The sequence below is a fragment of the Hyla sarda genome, unplaced genomic scaffold (assembly GCF_029499605.1).
Source record: "Hyla sarda isolate aHylSar1 unplaced genomic scaffold, aHylSar1.hap1 scaffold_647, whole genome shotgun sequence".
In the NCBI taxonomy this organism is placed as follows: domain Eukaryota; kingdom Metazoa; phylum Chordata; class Amphibia; order Anura; family Hylidae; genus Hyla; species Hyla sarda.
In genome coordinates, this window is record NW_026610662.1 from 154831 (window position 1) to 173994 (window position 19164).

General features: G+C 45.2%; 6 non-coding genes across 6 annotated transcripts; all 6 read left to right on the forward strand.

The window, feature by feature from the left end:
* Window positions 1-1772: 1772 nt before the first annotated feature.
* LOC130342312 (U2 spliceosomal RNA) lies at window positions 1773-1963 on the forward strand. The gene has a single exon (XR_008881979.1). It is a non-coding gene; the product is annotated as a U2 spliceosomal RNA (small nuclear RNA).
* Window positions 1964-4025: 2062 nt separating this feature from the next.
* On the forward strand, window positions 4026-4216 carry LOC130342313 (U2 spliceosomal RNA). The gene has a single exon (XR_008881980.1). It is a non-coding gene; the product is annotated as a U2 spliceosomal RNA (small nuclear RNA).
* Window positions 4217-6305: 2089 nt separating this feature from the next.
* LOC130342314 (U2 spliceosomal RNA) lies at window positions 6306-6496 on the forward strand. Its single transcript, XR_008881981.1, has one exon. It is a non-coding gene; the product is annotated as a U2 spliceosomal RNA (small nuclear RNA).
* Window positions 6497-8583: 2087 nt separating this feature from the next.
* LOC130342315 (U2 spliceosomal RNA) lies at window positions 8584-8774 on the forward strand. The gene has a single exon (XR_008881982.1). It is a non-coding gene; the product is annotated as a U2 spliceosomal RNA (small nuclear RNA).
* Window positions 8775-10863: 2089 nt separating this feature from the next.
* On the forward strand, window positions 10864-11054 carry LOC130342316 (U2 spliceosomal RNA). The gene has a single exon (XR_008881983.1). It is a non-coding gene; the product is annotated as a U2 spliceosomal RNA (small nuclear RNA).
* A 7188-nt stretch (window positions 11055-18242) lies between these two features.
* On the forward strand, window positions 18243-18428 carry LOC130342266 (U2 spliceosomal RNA). Its single transcript, XR_008881940.1, has one exon. It is a non-coding gene; the product is annotated as a U2 spliceosomal RNA (small nuclear RNA).
* Window positions 18429-19164: the final 736 nt, after the last annotated feature.

Sequence of the window (19164 nt, forward strand, 5' to 3'; positions counted from 1 at the left end):
GATTAATGCTTATGAAGAAATATAAAATCTCATCCCTTCCCCAATATCGCGCCACACCCCTACCCCTTAATTCCCTGGTTGAACTTGATGGACATATGTCTTTTTTCGACCGTACTAACTATGTAACTATGTAACATAACATGGGGGGGGGGGGGGGGGTCTCCTGGCTGTTCACACAGGTGTGTCATTGCTGTACATTGACCATGCATTGCTTCTGTGGTATTGCAAAGGCAAAGACAAATGCTTCCAGCCATCCATTGCACTAATGGATTGGTCATCAGCTGGCTGTCTATGTCCCGCATCAATATAGACCAAAGTACAGAGGGTTAGGCTATGCTATTGTGCACCTACCTGATGCATCAGAAGGTGCGAGGCCCTTGCTAAATTCTGTGCACAGACTTTGAGATCTATACTTTAGACTGTATCTAAACCTGCTCCAACATGGACTGACATTCTGGCCTACTTTCAGCCGATGCGACTTGTCTGTCGCTGAACAGTCGCTTTTTATGTATTCAGCACCTATGTATAATGTTGTAAAAATGCTCTAGAAGCTAAAGTCGCAGAAATGTCACACATATTTGGCCTGCAACTTTCTGTGCGACAAATTCAGACAGGAAAAATCAGTATAAATCCTTAGAAAATTATCCCCCAGTGTCTCCATCTGCTGGCGGTATTGAATAAGCATTGCTGCACTGATGGGGTATGCATTAGACGAAAAAAAAGAAGAAAAAGAAGAATAATACGCCCAGAAAAGAGGCGAAAAGAAGAAAAACGTAAAAAAAACGTGAAAAAAAAGTAAGAGGAAGAGAAGGGAAAAAAAGGTGGAAATGGGTTTAAAAGTGATTTCGGCGGAGAAATATATATATATATATATATATATATATATATATATATATATACGCGCACACACACACATATATATAAACGTATTCTCCGTTGAGATATTGCAGCCGCTGCTGTGTCCAGGCCCAGGAGCCTTAGCACTGTGCTGTGATGTCACTCAATACCACTGACATCACTAGGTGTAAACAACATCTCTCCTTTGCTGTGTATGTGACTATGGAGCTGTTTGGTGATGTCGTCTATTATGGCCTTCATAGAAGCAACAGGAGATTGTTGCATCCATCTAGAACCCTCAGAACTACAGTGCTATGATGTCACTCACTTCCACAGGCCTTGCAGAGTGTAAACAACAACAACCCAGCTTTGTTGTGTATGTAACCATAGGGATTTGTGATGTCACCTAGAACCTTCACAGCAGCGACAGCTTTATGAGGAGCATCAGCACTGCTCTGCCTGAGCAGAACCATCACCGCCATAGGTTGTCAAATAACCCGGATTTAACCCACACAGGTAAGTCCAATGGGGTGCAGGCATGTCCTCTATGCTTACAGCTTCCCGTGGGTGTTGGTTTGATACCGTTTGGGGACAGCCAAGGAGGCATCTGCAGGCAACAAAGGTAGGTGTGTGCTTGTGTGTGTGTTTCCTATGCAGATCCTAAGCCCAGTGTCACATGCAAGTAGGAGGAGTAAGAAGGGTTCCTGGCAAATCCGGGTTATGGATTGCATTTAAAAAGGCCCCGTGGGAGTGCAATGGGCCCCTGTCTTGCTGCTTAGCAATAATGGTATGGGTTTAGGTTCTGCTGTGTGTACTGGTGGTTGACTGCCCCCCAGCCCAGAGTGTGCATGGAAAATTGTCTGGCAGCCTCCCTGACAGCAAGCAGTGATAGTGCCCATGAAGGGGACCTTGTTGGGCCCGCCCCTTTCACGGTTATCGCTTCTCGGCCTTTTGGCTAAGATCAAGTGTAGTATCTGTTCTTATCAGTTTAATATCTGATACGTCCCCTATCTGGGGACCATATATTAAATGGATTTTTGAGAACGGGGGCCGATTTCGAAGCTTGCTTCCGTCGCCCTATGCATTGACCCGATATGGCAGTATCTTCGGGTACAGTGCACCACCCCCTTACAGGGTTAAAAAGAAAGATTCCTACTTTCATTGCTACCTGCTTGCTGGCTAGCCAGCTAGCCAGCCCTGTGGGCCTTGCTGCTGCAGCCAAAAAACAAAAGGTGGTGCTGCTGCTGCTGCTTCTGCTTGTGTCTGGCCGCTGTTGGAGCGTCCAGGCACAGGACTTCTGCTGCTGCTGACTAAATGGCCTCCTTAATTGGATCATTTGAGTAGCCAGCACACCTGTGCAGGTAGGGCATGACATGATAGGCAGCTGCCTTGATAGCGGGTGGGTGCTGAATGTTCCTAATTGACAAAATAAGATTAATGCTTATGAAGAAATATAAAATCTCATCCCTTCCCCAATATCGCGCCACACCCCTACCCCTTAATTCCCTGGTTGAACTTGATGGACATATGTCTTTTTTCGACCGTACTAACTATGTAACTATGTAACATAACATGGGGGGGGTCTCCTGGCTGTTCACACAGGTGTGTCATTGCTGTACATTGACCATGCATTGCTTCTGTGGTATTGCAAAGGCAAAGACAAATGCTTCCAGCCATCCATTGCACTAATGGATTGGTCATCAGCTGGCTGTCTATGTCCCGCATCAATATAGACCAAAGTACAGAGGGTTAGGCTATGCTATTGTGCACCTACCTGATGCATCAGAAGGTGCGAGGCCCTTGCTAAATTCTGTGCACAGACTTTGAGATCTATACTTTAGACTGTATCTAAACCTGCTCCAACATGGACTGACATTCTGGCCTACTTTCAGCCGATGCGACTTGTCTGTCGCTGAACAGTCGCTTTTTATGTATTCAGCACCTATGTATAATGTTGTAAAAATGCTCTAGAAGCTAAAGTCGCAGAAATGTCACACATATTTGGCCTGCAACTTTCTGTGCGACAAATTCAGACAGGAAAAATCAGTATAAATCCTTAGAAAATTATCCCCCAGTGTCTCCATCTGCTGGCGGTATTGAATAAGCATTGCTGCACTGATGGGGTATGCATTAGACGAAAAAAAAGAAGAAAAAGAAGAATAATACGCCCAGAAAAGAGGCGAAAAGGAGAAAAACGTAAAAAAACGTGAAAAAAAAGTAAGAGGAAGAGAAGGGAAAAAAAGGTGGAAATGGGTTTAAAAGTGATTTCGGCGGAGAAATATATATATATATATATATATATATATATATATATACGCGCACACACACACATATATATAAACGTATTCTCCGTTGAGATATTGCAGCCGCTGCTGTGTCCAGGCCCAGGAGCCTTAGCACTGTGCTGTGATGTCACTCAATACCACTGACATCACTAGGTGTAAACAACATCTCTCCTTTGCTGTGTATGTGACTATGGAGCTGTTTGGTGATGTCGTCTATTATGGCCTTCATAGAAGCAACAGGAGATTGTTGCATCCATCTAGAACCCTCAGAACTACAGTGCTATGATGTCACTCACTTCCACAGGCCTTGCAGAGTGTAAACAACAACAACCCAGCTTTGTTGTGTATGTAACCATAGGGATTTGTGATGTCACCTAGAACCTTCACAGCAGCGACAGCTTTATGAGGAGCATCAGCACTGCTCTGCCTGAGCAGAACCATCACCGCCATAGGTTGTCAAATAACCTGGATTTAACCCACACAGGTAAGTCCAATGGGGTGCAGGCATGTCCTCTATGCTTACAGCTTCCCGTGGGTGTTGGTTTGATACCGTTTGGGGACAGCCAAGGAGGCATCTGCAGGCAACAAAGGTAGGTGTGTGCTTGTGTGTGTGTTTCCTATGCAGATCCTAAGCCCAGTGTCACATGCAAGTAGGAGGAGTAAGAAGGGTTCCTGGCAAATCCGGGTTATGGATTGCATTTAAAAAGGCCCCGTGGGAGTGCAATGGGCCCCTGTCTTGCTGCTTAGCAATAATGGTATGGGTTTAGGTTCTGCTGTGTGTACTGGTGGTTGACTGCCCCCCAGCCCAGAGTGTGCATGGAAAATTGTCTGGCAGCCTCCCTGACAGCAAGCAGTGATAGTGCCCATGAAGGGGACCTTGTTGGGCCCGCCCCTTTCACGGTTATCGCTTCTCGGCCTTTTGGCTAAGATCAAGTGTAGTATCTGTTCTTATCAGTTTAATATCTGATACGTCCCCTATCTGGGGACCATATATTAAATGGATTTTTGAGAACGGGGGCCGATTTCGAAGCTTGCTTCCGTCGCCCTATGCATTGACCCGATATGGCAGTATCTTCGGGTACAGTGCACCACCCCCTTACAGGGTTAAAAAGAAAGATTCCTACTTTCATTGCTACCTGCTTGCTGGCTAGCCAGCTAGCCAGCCCTGTGGGCCTTGCTGCTGCAGCCAAAAAACAAAAGGTGGTGCTGCTGCTGCTGCTTCTGCTGCTTCTGCTTGTGTCTGGCCGCTGTTGGAGCGTCCAGGCACAGGACTTCTGCTGCTGCTGACTAAATGGCCTCCTTAATTGGATCATTTGAGTAGCCAGCACACCTGTGCAGGTAGGGCATGACATGATAGGCAGCTGCCTTGATAGCGGGTGGGTGCTGAATGTTCCTAATTGACAAAATAAGATTAATGCTTATGAAGAAATATAAAATCTCATCCCTTCCCCAATATCGCGCCACACCCCTACCCCTTAATTCCCTGGTTGAACTTGATGGACATATGTCTTTTTTCGACCGTACTAACTATGTAACTATGTAACATAACATGGGGGGGGGGGGGGGGTCTCCTGGCTGTTCACACAGGTGTGTCATTGCTGTACATTGACCATGCATTGCTTCTGTGGTATTGCAAAGGCAAAGACAAATGCTTCCAGCCATCCATTGCACTAATGGATTGGTCATCAGCTGGCTGTCTATGTCCCGCATCAATATAGACCAAAGTACAGAGGGTTAGGCTATGCTATTGTGCACCTACCTGATGCATCAGAAGGTGCGAGGCCCTTGCTAAATTCTGTGCACAGACTTTGAGATCTATACTTTAGACTGTATCTAAACCTGCTCCAACATGGACTGACATTCTGGCCTACTTTCAGCCGATGCGACTTGTCTGTCGCTGAACAGTCGCTTTTTATGTATTCAGCACCTATGTATAATGTTGTAAAAATGCTCTAGAAGCTAAAGTCGCAGAAATGTCACACATATTTGGCCTGCAACTTTCTGTGCGACAAATTCAGACAGGAAAAATCAGTATAAATCCTTAGAAAATTATCCCCCAGTGTCTCCATCTGCTGGCGGTATTGAATAAGCATTGCTGCACTGATGGGGTATGCATTAGACGAAAAAAAAGAAGAAAAAGAAGAATAATACGCCCAGAAAAGAGGCGAAAAGGAGAAAAACGTAAAAAAACGTGAAAAAAAAGTAAGAGGAAGAGAAGGGAAAAAAAGGTGGAAATGGGTTTAAAAGTGATTTCGGCGGAGAAATATATATATATATATATATATATATATATATATATATATATATATACGCGCACACACACACATATATATAAACGTATTCTCCGTTGAGATATTGCAGCCGCTGCTGTGTCCAGGCCCAGGAGCCTTAGCACTGTGCTGTGATGTCACTCAATACCACTGACATCACTAGGTGTAAACAACATCTCTCCTTTGCTGTGTATGTGACTATGGAGCTGTTTGGTGATGTCGTCTATTATGGCCTTCATAGAAGCAACAGGAGATTGTTGCATCCATCTAGAACCCTCAGAACTACAGTGCTATGATGTCACTCACTTCCACAGGCCTTGCAGAGTGTAAACAACAACAACCCAGCTTTGTTGTGTATGTAACCATAGGGATTTGTGATGTCACCTAGAACCTTCACAGCAGCGACAGCTTTATGAGGAGCATCAGCACTGCTCTGCCTGAGCAGAACCATCACCGCCATAGGTTGTCAAATAACCCGGATTTAACCCACACAGGTAAGTCCAATGGGGTGCAGGCATGTCCTCTATGCTTACAGCTTCCCGTGGGTGTTGGTTTGATACCGTTTGGGGACAGCCAAGGAGGCATCTGCAGGCAACAAAGGTAGGTGTGTGCTTGTGTGTGTGTTTCCTATGCAGATCCTAAGCCCAGTGTCACATGCAAGTAGGAGGAGTAAGAAGGGTTCCTGGCAAATCCGGGTTATGGATTGCATTTAAAAAGGCCCCGTGGGAGTGCAATGGGCCCCTGTCTTGCTGCTTAGCAATAATGGTATGGGTTTAGGTTCTGCTGTGTGTACTGGTGGTTGACTGCCCCCCAGCCCAGAGTGTGCATGGAAAATTGTCTGGCAGCCTCCCTGACAGCAAGCAGTGATAGTGCCCATGAAGGGGACCTTGTTGGGCCCGCCCCTTTCACGGTTATCGCTTCTCGGCCTTTTGGCTAAGATCAAGTGTAGTATCTGTTCTTATCAGTTTAATATCTGATACGTCCCCTATCTGGGGACCATATATTAAATGGATTTTTGAGAACGGGGGCCGATTTCGAAGCTTGCTTCCGTCGCCCTATGCATTGACCCGATATGGCAGTATCTTCGGGTACAGTGCACCACCCCCTTACAGGGTTAAAAAGAAAGATTCCTACTTTCATTGCTACCTGCTTTCTGGCTAGCCAGCTAGCCAGCCCTGTGGGCCTTGCTGCTGCAGCCAAAAAACAAAAGGTGGTGCTGCTGCTGCTGCTTCTGCTGCTTCTGCTTGTGTCTGGCCGCTGTTGGAGCGTCCAGGCACAGGACTTCTGCTGCTGCTGACTAAATGGCCTCCTTAATTGGATCATTTGAGTAGCCAGCACACCTGTGCAGGTAGGGCATGACATGATAGGCAGCTGCCTTGATAGCGGGTGGGTGCTGAATGTTCCTAATTGACAAAATAAGATTAATGCTTATGAAGAAATATAAAATCTCATCCCTTCCCCAATATCGCGCCACACCCCTACCCCTTAATTCCCTGGTTGAACTTGATGGACATATGTCTTTTTTCGACCGTACTAACTATGTAACTATGTAACATAACATGGGGGGGGGGGGGGGGTCTCCTGGCTGTTCACACAGGTGTGTCATTGCTGTACATTGACCATGCATTGCTTCTGTGGTATTGCAAAGGCAAAGACAAATGCTTCCAGCCATCCATTGCACTAATGGATTGGTCATCAGCTGGCTGTCTATGTCCCGCATCAATATAGACCAAAGTACAGAGGGTTAGGCTATGCTATTGTGCACCTACCTGATGCATCAGAAGGTGCGAGGCCCTTGCTAAATTCTGTGCACAGACTTTGAGATCTATACTTTAGACTGTATCTAAACCTGCTCCAACATGGACTGACATTCTGGCCTACTTTCAGCCGATGCGACTTGTCTGTCGCTGAACAGTCGCTTTTTATGTATTCAGCACCTATGTATAATGTTGTAAAAATGCTCTAGAAGCTAAAGTCGCAGAAATGTCACACATATTTGGCCTGCAACTTTCTGTGCGACAAATTCAGACAGGAAAAATCAGTATAAATCCTTAGAAAATTATCCCCCAGTGTCTCCATCTGCTGGCGGTATTGAATAAGCATTGCTGCACTGATGGGGTATGCATTAGACGAAAAAAAAGAAGAAAAAGAAGAATAATACGCCCAGAAAAGAGGCGAAAAGAAGAAAAACGTAAAAAAACGTGAAAAAAAAGTAAGAGGAAGAGAAGGGAAAAAAAGGTGGAAATGGGTTTAAAAGTGATTTCGGCGGAGAAATATATATATATATATATATATATATATATATATATATATATATACGTGCACACACACACATATATATAAACGTATTCTCCGTTGAGATATTGCAGCCGCTGCTGTGTCCAGGCCCAGGAGCCTTAGCACTGTGCTGTGATGTCACTCAATACCACTGACATCACTAGGTGTAAACAACATCTCTCCTTTGCTGTGTATGTGACTATGGAGCTGTTTGGTGATGTCGTCTATTATGGCCTTCATAGAAGCAACAGGAGATTGTTGCATCCATCTAGAACCCTCAGAACTACAGTGCTATGATGTCACTCACTTCCACAGGCCTTGCAGAGTGTAAACAACAACAACCCAGCTTTGTTGTGTATGTAACCATAGGGATTTGTGATGTCACCTAGAACCTTCACAGCAGCGACAGCTTTATGAGGAGCATCAGCACTGCTCTGCCTGAGCAGAACCATCACCGCCATAGGTTGTCAAATAACCCGGATTTAACCCACACAGGTAAGTCCAATGGGGTGCAGGCATGTCCTCTATGCTTACAGCTTCCCGTGGGTGTTGGTTTGATACCGTTTGGGGACAGCCAAGGAGGCATCTGCAGGCAACAAAGGTAGGTGTGTGCTTGTGTGTGTGTTTCCTATGCAGATCCTAAGCCCAGTGTCACATGCAAGTAGGAGGAGTAAGAAGGGTTCCTGGCAAATCCGGGTTATGGATTGCATTTAAAAAGGCCCCGTGGGAGTGCAATGGGCCCCTGTCTTGCTGCTTAGCAATAATGGTATGGGTTTAGGTTCTGCTGTGTGTACTGGTGGTTGACTGCCCCCCAGCCCAGAGTGTGCATGGAAAATTGTCTGGCAGCCTCCCTGACAGCAAGCAGTGATAGTGCCCATGAAGGGGACCTTGTTGGGCCCGCCCCTTTCACGGTTATCGCTTCTCGGCCTTTTGGCTAAGATCAAGTGTAGTATCTGTTCTTATCAGTTTAATATCTGATACGTCCCCTATCTGGGGACCATATATTAAATGGATTTTTGAGAACGGGGGCCGATTTCGAAGCTTGCTTCCGTCGCCCTATGCATTGACCCGATATGGCAGTATCTTCGGGTACAGTGCACCACCCCCTTACAGGGTTAAAAAGAAAGATTCCTACTTTCATTGCTACTTGCTTGCTGGCTAGCCAGCTAGCCAGCCCTGTGGGCCTTGCTGCTGCAGCCAAAAAACAAAAGGTGGTGCTGCTGCTGCTGCTTCTGCTGCTTCTGCTTGTGTCTGGCCGCTGTTGAAGCATCCAGGCACAGGACTTCTGCTGCTGCTGACTAAATGGCCTCCTTAATTGGATCATTTGAGTAGCCAGCACACCTGTGCAGGTAGGGCATGACATGATAGGCAGCTGCCTTGATAGCGGGTGGGTGCTGAATGTTCCTAATTGACAAAATAAGATTAATGCTTATGAAGAAATATAAAATCTCATCCCTTCCCCAATATCGCGCCACACCCCTACCCCTTAATTCCCTGGTTGAACTTGATGGACATATGTCTTTTTTCGACCGTACTAACTATGTAACTATGTAACATAACATGGGGGGGGGGGGGGTCTCCTGGCTGTTCACACAGGTGTGTCATTGCTGTACATTGACCATGCATTGCTTCTGTGGTATTGCAAAGGCAAAGACAAATGCTTCCAGCCATCCATTGCACTAATGGATTGGTCATCAGCTGGCTGTCTATGTCCCGCATCAATATAGACCAAAGTACAGAGGGTTAGGCTATGCTATTGTGCACCTACCTGATGCATCAGAAGGTGCGAGGCCCTTGCTAAATTCTGTGCACAGACTTTGAGATCTATACTTTAGACTGTATCTAAACCTGCTCCAACATGGACTGACATTCTGGCCTACTTTCAGCCGATGCGACTTGTCTGTCGCTGAACAGTCGCTTTTTATGTATTCAGCACCTATGTATAATGTTGTAAAAATGCTCTAGAAGCTAAAGTCGCAGAAATGTCACACATATTTGGCCTGCAACTTTCTGTGCGACAAATTCAGACAGGAAAAATCAGTATAAATCCTTAGAAAATTATCCCCCAGTGTCTCCATCTGCTGGCGGTATTGAATAAGCATTGCTGCACTGATGGGGTATGCATTAGACGAAAAAAAAGAAGAAAAAGAAGAATAATACGCCCAGAAAAGAGGCGAAAAGGAGAAAAACGTAAAAAAACGTGAAAAAAAAGTAAGAGGAAGAGAAGGGAAAAAAAGGTGGAAATGGGTTTAAAAGTGATTTCGGCGGAGAAATATATATATATATATATATATATATATATATATATATATATATATATACGCGCACACACACACATATATATAAACGTATTCTCCGTTGAGATATTGCAGCCGCTGCTGTGTCCAGGCCCAGGAGCCTTAGCACTGTGCTGTGATGTCACTCAATACCACTGACATCACTAGGTGTAAACAACATCTCTCCTTTGCTGTGTATGTGACTATGGAGCTGTTTGGTGATGTCGTCTATTATGGCCTTCATAGAAGCAACAGGAGATTGTTGCATCCATCTAGAACCCTCAGAACTACAGTGCTATGATGTCACTCACTTCCACAGGCCTTGCAGAGTGTAAACAACAACAACCCAGCTTTGTTGTGTATGTAACCATAGGGATTTGTGATGTCACCTAGAACCTTCACAGCAGCGACAGCTTTATGAGGAGCATCAGCACTGCTCTGCCTGAGCAGAACCATCACCGCCATAGGTTGTCAAATAACCCGGATTTAACCCACACAGGTAAGTCCAATGGGGTGCAGGCATGTCCTCTATGCTTACAGCTTCCCGTGGGTGTTGGTTTGATACCGTTTGGGGACAGCCAAGGAGGCATCTGCAGGCAACAAAGGTAGGTGTGTGCTTGTGTGTGTGTTTCCTATGCAGATCCTAAGCCCAGTGTCACATGCAAGTAGGAGGAGTAAGAAGGGTTCCTGGCAAATCCGGGTTATGGATTGCATTTAAAAAGGCCCCGTGGGAGTGCAATGGGCCCCTGTCTTGCTGCTTAGCAATAATGGTATGGGTTTAGGTTCTGCTGTGTGTACTGGTGGTTGACTGCCCCCCAGCCCAGAGTGTGCATGGAAAATTGTCTGGCAGCCTCCCTGACAGCAAGCAGTGATAGTGCCCATGAAGGGGACCTTGTTGGGCCCGCCCCTTTCACGGTTATCGCTTCTCGGCCTTTTGGCTAAGATCAAGTGTAGTATCTGTTCTTATCAGTTTAATATCTGATACGTCCCCTATCTGGGGACCATATATTAAATGGATTTTTGAGAACGGGGGCCGATTTCGAAGCTTGCTTCCGTCGCCCTATGCATTGACCCGATATGGCAGTATCTTCGGGTACAGTGCACCACCCCCTTACAGGGTTAAAAAGAAAGATTCCTACTTTCATTGCTACCTGCTTTCTGGCTAGCCAGCTAGCCAGCCCTGTGGGCCTTGCTGCTGCAGCCAAAAAACAAAAGGTGGTGCTGCTGCTGCTGCTTCTGCTGCTTCTGCTTGTGTCTGGCCGCTGTTGGAGCGTCCAGGCACAGGACTTCTGCTGCTGCTGACTAAATGGCCTCCTTAATTGGATCATTTGAGTAGCCAGCACACCTGTGCAGGTAGGGCATGACATGATAGGCAGCTGCCTTGATAGCGGGTGGGTGCTGAATGTTCCTAATTGACAAAATAAGATTAATGCTTATGAAGAAATATAAAATCTCATCCCTTCCCCAATATCGCGCCACACCCCTACCCCTTAATTCCCTGGTTGAACTTGATGGACATATGTCTTTTTTCGACCGTACTAACTATGTAACTATGTAACATAACATGGGGGGGGGGGGGGGGTCTCCTGGCTGTTCACACAGGTGTGTCATTGCTGTACATTGACCATGCATTGCTTCTGTGGTATTGCAAAGGCAAAGACAAATGCTTCCAGCCATCCATTGCACTAATGGATTGGTCATCAGCTGGCTGTCTATGTCCCGCATCAATATAGACCAAAGTACAGAGGGTTAGGCTATGCTATTGTGCACCTACCTGATGCATCAGAAGGTGCGAGGCCCTTGCTAAATTCTGTGCACAGACTTTGAGATCTATACTTTAGACTGTATCTAAACCTGCTCCAACATGGACTGACATTCTGGCCTACTTTCAGCCGATGCGACTTGTCTGTCGCTGAACAGTCGCTTTTTATGTATTCAGCACCTATGTATAATGTTGTAAAAATGCTCTAGAAGCTAAAGTCGCAGAAATGTCACACATATTTGGCCTGCAACTTTCTGTGCGACAAATTCAGACAGGAAAAATCAGTATAAATCCTTAGAAAATTATCCCCCAGTGTCTCCATCTGCTGGCGGTATTGAATAAGCATTGCTGCACTGATGGGGTATGCATTAGACGAAAAAAAAGAAGAAAAAGAAGAATAATACGCCCAGAAAAGAGGCGAAAAGGAGAAAAACGTAAAAAAACGTGAAAAAAAAGTAAGAGGAAGAGAAGGGAAAAAAAGGTGGAAATGGGTTTAAAAGAGTGATTTCGGCGGAGAAATATATATATATATATATATATATATATATATATATATATATATATACGCGCACACACACACATATATATAAACGTATTCTCCGTTGAGATATTGCAGCCGCTGCTGTGTCCAGGCCCAGGAGCCTTAGCACTGTGCTGTGATGTCACTCAATACCACTGACATCACTAGGTGTAAACAACATCTCTCCTTTGCTGTGTATGTGACTATGGAGCTGTTTGGTGATGTCGTCTATTATGGCCTTCATAGAAGCAACAGGAGATTGTTGCATCCATCTAGAACCCTCAGAACTACAGTGCTATGATGTCACTCACTTCCACAGGCCTTGCAGAGTGTAAACAACAACAACCCAGCTTTGTTGTGTATGTAACCATAGGGATTTGTGATGTCACCTAGAACCTTCACAGCAGCGACAGCTTTATGAGGAGCATCAGCACTGCTCTGCCTGAGCAGAACCATCACCGCCATAGGTTGTCAAATAACCCGGATTTAACCCACACAGGTAAGTCCAATGGGGTGCAGGCATGTCCTCTATGCTTACAGCTTCCCGTGGGTGTTGGTTTGATACCGTTTGGGGACAGCCAAGGAGGCATCTGCAGGCAACAAAGGTAGGTGTGTGCTTGTGTGTGTGTTTCCTATGCAGATCCTAAGCCCAGTGTCACATGCAAGTAGGAGGAGTAAGAAGGGTTCCTGGCAAATCCGGGTTATGGATTGCATTTAAAAAGGCCCCGTGGGAGTGCAATGGGCCCCTGTCTTGCTGCTTAGCAATAATGGTATGGGTTTAGGTTCTGCTGTGTGTACTGGTGGTTGACTGCCCCCCAGCCCAGAGTGTGCATGGAAAATTGTCTGGCAGCCTCCCTGACAGCAAGCAGTGATAGTGCCCATGAAGGGGACCTTGTTGGGCCCGCCCCTTTCACGGTTATCGCTTCTCGGCCTTTTGGCTAAGATCAAGTGTCTTGCCCTAAGGTATTCGGGTACCCCTCTCCTCGGCCTTGTGGGATCGCCCAGGTTTATTGCCTGGGCTTCACCCACCTGCTGCTATTGGGGAGAGGGCTTAGTCCCAGGATAACGGGAAGGTGATCATCGGAGGACGGGTCTGCCGGAGAGGATGGCTAATGCGCCGAACGCTCCTAATACAGTACGGCTGTTTATCGAGGAGGAAAAGAGGAGTGCCTACGGGATTTTGCATGTCCAGCAGAAGGTCGTGGAAGGAGTGCTGAGGATGCCGCATGCTTCCATCTTCTGTGTCCAGGTCTTTCCCAGCCAAGGATTCTTTGACGTGACCTTCTACAACCTGGATGATCTCCGTACCTGTCTCTACCGGAGTAAGGAGAATGCTTCTCACCCTGACCTACAAGGGATCCGATTCATTTCCTGCGAGGCTCGGCCTAAGAAAGTTCCAGTGGTAGTGCATATGTACAACCCTTTTGTGCGGGATGAGGAGATCCAGACCTTTCTAAGAAGGTATTGTGTGTCTGTTTCTGGTGCGGAGAGGAAAAATAACATCCTGGGGACTTTCACAGGCATGAGACGTTTTTGGGTGGAGTTTAGGCCTGCCCCCGAGGGTGGTGCTGAAGGTTTTTGTCACCCCCCGCAGAACTTTGCGATAGGGAACAACAGGGGGTTTCTGCACTACCCGGGGATGCCAAGTTTTTGCCGGGACTGTTTTTGCTTTGGTCATACCAGAGAGAACTGTACAACCGGGCAGGTTTGCAGGAACTGCCACAAGCCTGATCACCGCACTGCAGACTGTCCCGAGAAACGCAAGTGTCATTTCTGTGGTTCTTCGGATCACCTGGCTAGGAGTTGCCCCACTTACCAGTCCGGGGCACCCCGATCATATGCAATGGCTCTTCGAGGTGGGACAGTTCCTGAGGACTCCAATGCTGCCAGGGCAGGCGATGCAGAGGTTAGCGTGCTGACCAGTGAAGCAGAGTCTGCCCCTGTTTTTCCTTCCATTTCTAGGTCTGTTCCGGATGCTTTGGTGGCAGAGGGGGAGAAGGCGGAGTCTGTTTCGGGGGCATCTGTTTCGGAGGCCTCTGATCCCCCAGAGGAGATGACTGTGGACAAAGAATCCTTGAAGAGAAAGATGCCGGTGGAAGAATCGGAGGATGACTGTCCGACTCCTCAGAGTCAAAGGATTGAGGACTTTCCTAGCCCGGGAAGGGAGGAGGCAGGTGGAGGGTCGTCATGTCAGATTGATTCTGACTCCTCTTTATCCTCCCTGGGCACAGGTTATTTGGAGGAATGTTCAGTCAAAAAATTGACAAAGACTCTTAAGTTTAAGGAAGGGGAGGCAAAAAATAAGGGTAGAGGTCGGGGAAAGGCTAGGCCTCCTTTTGATAATGCTTGATTTTGTATTTCCTTTTTTTCCTTCAAATGTTTGAATGAGTTTAACAATTGGTTCTCTAAATGTCCGCAGTATTAGATCTTTAGAAAGGAGATCCGCCATTTTTGATTTACTTTCTAGATATTCTTTTGATGTTCTAGGTCTCCAGGAGTGCTGCTTGGATGGGGAGCCAAATATCTCCTGGCCTTATGGGCAATCGGTATGGTCTGGTTCAATGGAACGTAATTCGGGGGTGGGGATTTTGTTCAAAAGTAATGAGTTTGTTGTTAAAAAAGTTGTCCATATTGTTCCGGGTAGGGTATTATTAGTGCATTTTATTTTCAGGGGTTTCACATATAAAGTAATTAATGTTTATGCTCCAACTGGGAGGAAGGAAAGAGGGGAGGTGTTTGAGAAATTATATTTCTTTTTGAGTGGGAGGGATGATGTGTTCCTTATAGGGGATTTCAATTGTATAATAACAGAGGGGGATAGGAGTAGTACTACGGTGGGTGGTGGGTCTGGTTTAGACAGTACTAGTAAGCAGCTTAAAGAGATTGTAAATTTATTTGGGTTAAAGGATTCCTTTGTTGTCCATAATGATGGTACTATCGGTTATACATATTTTTCTAACAATACAAGTTCGCGTATTGATTTCATTTTTGTCTCAAAACTAATGTCTGTTTCTAATTTCAGACGGAGGAGGTTACCGTTCACGGATCATGCCTGGATTGAGTGTGTGGTAAAAGGTGGTGGTCTAAGTGAGTATGGAAAGGGTGTTTGGAAGTTGAATGTGTCTTTATTGGATAATGAATGTGTATTACAAGAATATAGGGAGCGTTTTGATGGATGGGTGTTGAGGAAGGATGCATTTTATAGTGTGGTTGAGTGGTGGGAGTGGGTGAAGTTAGAGACTAAAAGGTTTTTTATTAAAAAAGGGTGTGAGAAAGGGAGGAAAGATAGAGAAGAGTATGAGAGATGGCAAAGAAGGTTAGAGTATTTGTATGAATTGAGGCGTTTGGGGATGAGTGTTGAGAAGGAGATTGAGGAAGCTCGTGGAAGTGTGAATGAGTGTCTGGAGAGGAATGGAAGGAAGATTATTGCACAGGCTAGGGTTGAAGTGAAAGAGAAGGATGAGAAATGTAGCAAATTTTTCTTTAAAAAGGCATTCAGTAAAAAAACTGAGATGATGAGTGTTTTTACGAATGATGGGGTAGAGGTCTTTGGTAAGGATGAGGTGTTAGAGGAAGTGTGGAAGTTTTATTCTGATTTATTCACGGAGAAGGAGCGGGACGTGACTCTAGAGGAGGAATGTTTGGGATATGTGGATAAGCGTTTGGATGAAATTGATGGGTTCTTTATGGAAGAGGATGTGAGGAAGAGTGAGGTGGAGGATGCTGTGAATGGGATGAAGAAAGGAAAAGTGGCAGGGAGTGATGGTTTGCCTGTGGAATTTTATCTTGTGTTTTGGGATATGTTAGGGGATTATGTATGGGAGGTGTGTAAGGAAGTACTTAGGAGAGGGAAGTTATCTAAAAGTATGAGTGAGAGTGTGACTGTGTTATTGTTTAAAAAAGGGGATAAGAGGGATCTTAAAAATTGGAGGCCTATAGCGCTCTTGAATTGTGATTACAAAATTATTGCTAAAGTTATTGCGAATAGGTTAAAGGATGTGATTGATTGTATGGTAGGTGAGGAGCAAATGTGTACAGTGCCTGATCGTAGGATTTCTGAATGTCTGTTAGGTCTGAGGGATGTATTGTGGGACTGTAAAACTAGGAAGCAAGGTGTGGCTGTTGTTACGGTGGATTTTGAAAAAGCGTATGATAGGGTGGTGCATGATTTATTGTTTAGGGTTTTGAGGAGGATGAATGTGCCGGACAGAATGGTGAAGTGGATTGAATGTTTGTATAGGGACATTTATAGTAAGATTCAGGTCAATGGTTTTCTGAGTAGGGAAGTGAGTATAAAATCTGGAGTGCGGCAGGGGTGTCCCCTGTCGCCAATTCTTTTTATTTGTATGATTGAGCCTTTGTTGGGGATGATTAGGAGAGATAAGGTGATGCGGGGTATAGAAATACCTGGTAGTCATGGGAAGGATATGCGAGTGATTGGTTACATGGATGATGTTACTGTTGTATGTAAGTCAATGGCAGGGGTAAGGCGTGCTAAGTTATTGATTGAGTGTTTCTGTTTAATGAGTGGGTTTAAGCTTAATGTTGGGAAGAGTGGTTGTAAATTTTTTGAGGGGTGGGGAGAGAGTGGGTTGTGCGAGTGGCCTGTGAGAGAGGGGGGTGTGGAAGTGCTTGGGGTGGTGTTTGATAATGATTTGTATGGGAAAGAAAGTTGGGAGAGGGTTTTGGGGAGGGTGGGGAATAAAATAAACTTCTGGTCTTTAAGGACTTTATCGATTGAGGGAAGGATTCTGGTTATTAAAGCTGTTATAATTCCTATTTTGCTTTATGTTAATTATGTGTTTCCTCCACCGGATAGGTGTCTGGCAAGAATTATCAGGCAGATCTTTGTTTTCTTATGGAATTCAAGGATGGAGAAATTGAGTCGTGGGAAGGTGGTGAAAAGCAGAATGCATGGTGGGAAAGGAATGATGAATGTGGAAGTGTTCCTGGCTGTGAAGTATGTCAGTTTTTGTCTCGCTGTAAGTAAGAAGGAATGTGTGTTTGGGTGCATGGTAAGGTATTTGGCTGGTAATGTGTTGTTGAAATATAAGCTAATGGAAAGGGACTTAAGGGTACCTGTAAGTTTTGAGGTTCCTTGGTTCTATCAGAGAATAGGGCGGTGTGTCAGGAAAAATAATCTGGAATGTGTGACTGAGTGGAATGATAGTAAGAAGGTGATGATAGTGTTGGAGCAGAGAGAAACAGTGGAATGTGTGGGAGGTCTGTCTGAGAAGGATTGTAAGGTAGTGTGGAAAAATGTCAGTCACAAGGAACTGACAAATAAACAAAAGGACTTGTCTTGGATGTTAGCTCATGGGTGTCTGCCAACAAGGGAATTTCAGAGGAGAAGGAGATTGGTAGACAGTGAAGTGTGTCCCAGGGATGGTTGCGGTGGATGTGAGAATTATGTACATGTGTTTTGGGAGTGTGGTTATGCGAAGTCTGTGTGGAGAAAAATGTCTGGTCTAATTAAAAATCTTACTGGAATTGAAATCTTATCCTTTAATATGATGATGTTTGGTTTGTGTGCAGTGGAGAGAGAGAAGGCAAGAGTGTTATGGTTCATAGTAAATTGTGTAAAAGAGGTTCTGTGGGATGTAAGGAATATTAGGATTTTCAATCAAACTGAAGTAAGTGTGAAGGAATGTCTGGGCATGATCCGTGGTAAAATTTACCTTTACGTATTATGTGATAGGAAAAACTATGGTTCTGATGATGCAGAGGGGATCTGGAAACACAAAAAATGGAAGTACTGGTTATGATTGTATTCTTATTTGTCTTTCTTTTTCTTTTCTTACAGATTATATCCTGATATGAAGGGACAGTTGGAGGGACAGAATCCGCTGCAATTTATTTTTTCTGAGGGAAAGTCATGAAGGGAAAGCTTTTTGTTATATGTACATGTAAAGACATGCTTCCTGTATATATTGTATATGTCAAATATGTGTTATTCATGTGTTTTCAGATGAATATGTAATTTTTTGAATGATTTACTTGGTTATGTATTGTATATTTCCTTTTCAATAAAAAAAAAAAAAAAAAAAATCTGTTCTTATCAGTTTAATATCTGATACGTCCCCTATCTGGGGACCATATATTAAATGGATTTTTGAGAACGGGGGCCGATTTCGAAGCTTGCTTCCGTCGCCCTATGCATTGACCCGATATGGCAGTATCTTCGGGTACAGTGCACCACCCCCTTACAGGGTTAAAAAGAAAGATTCCTACTTTCATTGCTACCTGCTTGCTGGCTAGCCAGCTAGCCAGCCCTGTGGGCCTTGCTGCTGCAGCCAAAAAACAAAAGGTGGTGCTGCTGCTGCTGCTTCTGCTGCTTCTGCTTGTGTCTGGCCGCTGTTGGAGCGTCCAGGCACAGGACTTCTGCTGCTGCTGACTAAATGGCCTCCTTAATTGGATCATTTGAGTAGCCAGCACACCTGTGCAGGTAGGGCATGACATGATAGGCAGCTGCCTTGATAGCGGGTGGGTGCTGAATGTTCCTAATTGACAAAATAAGATTAATGCTTATGAAGAAATATAAAATCTCATCCCTTCCCCAATATCGCGCCACACCCCTACCCCTTAATTCCCTGGTTGAACTTGATGGACATATGTCTTTTTTCGACCGTACTAACTATGTAACTATGTAACATAACATGGGGGGGGGGGGGGGGGGGTCTCCTGGCTGTTCACACAGGTGTGTCATTGCTGTACATTGACCATGCATTGCTTCTGTGGTATTGCAAAGGCAAAGACAAATGCTTCCAGCCATCCATTGCACTAATGGATTGGTCATCAGCTGGCTGTCTATGTCCCGCATCAATATAGACCAAAGTACAGAGGGTTAGGCTATGCTATTGTGCACCTACCTGATGCATCAGAAGGTGCGAGGCCCTTGCTAAATTCTGTGCACAGACTTTGAGATCTATACTTTAGA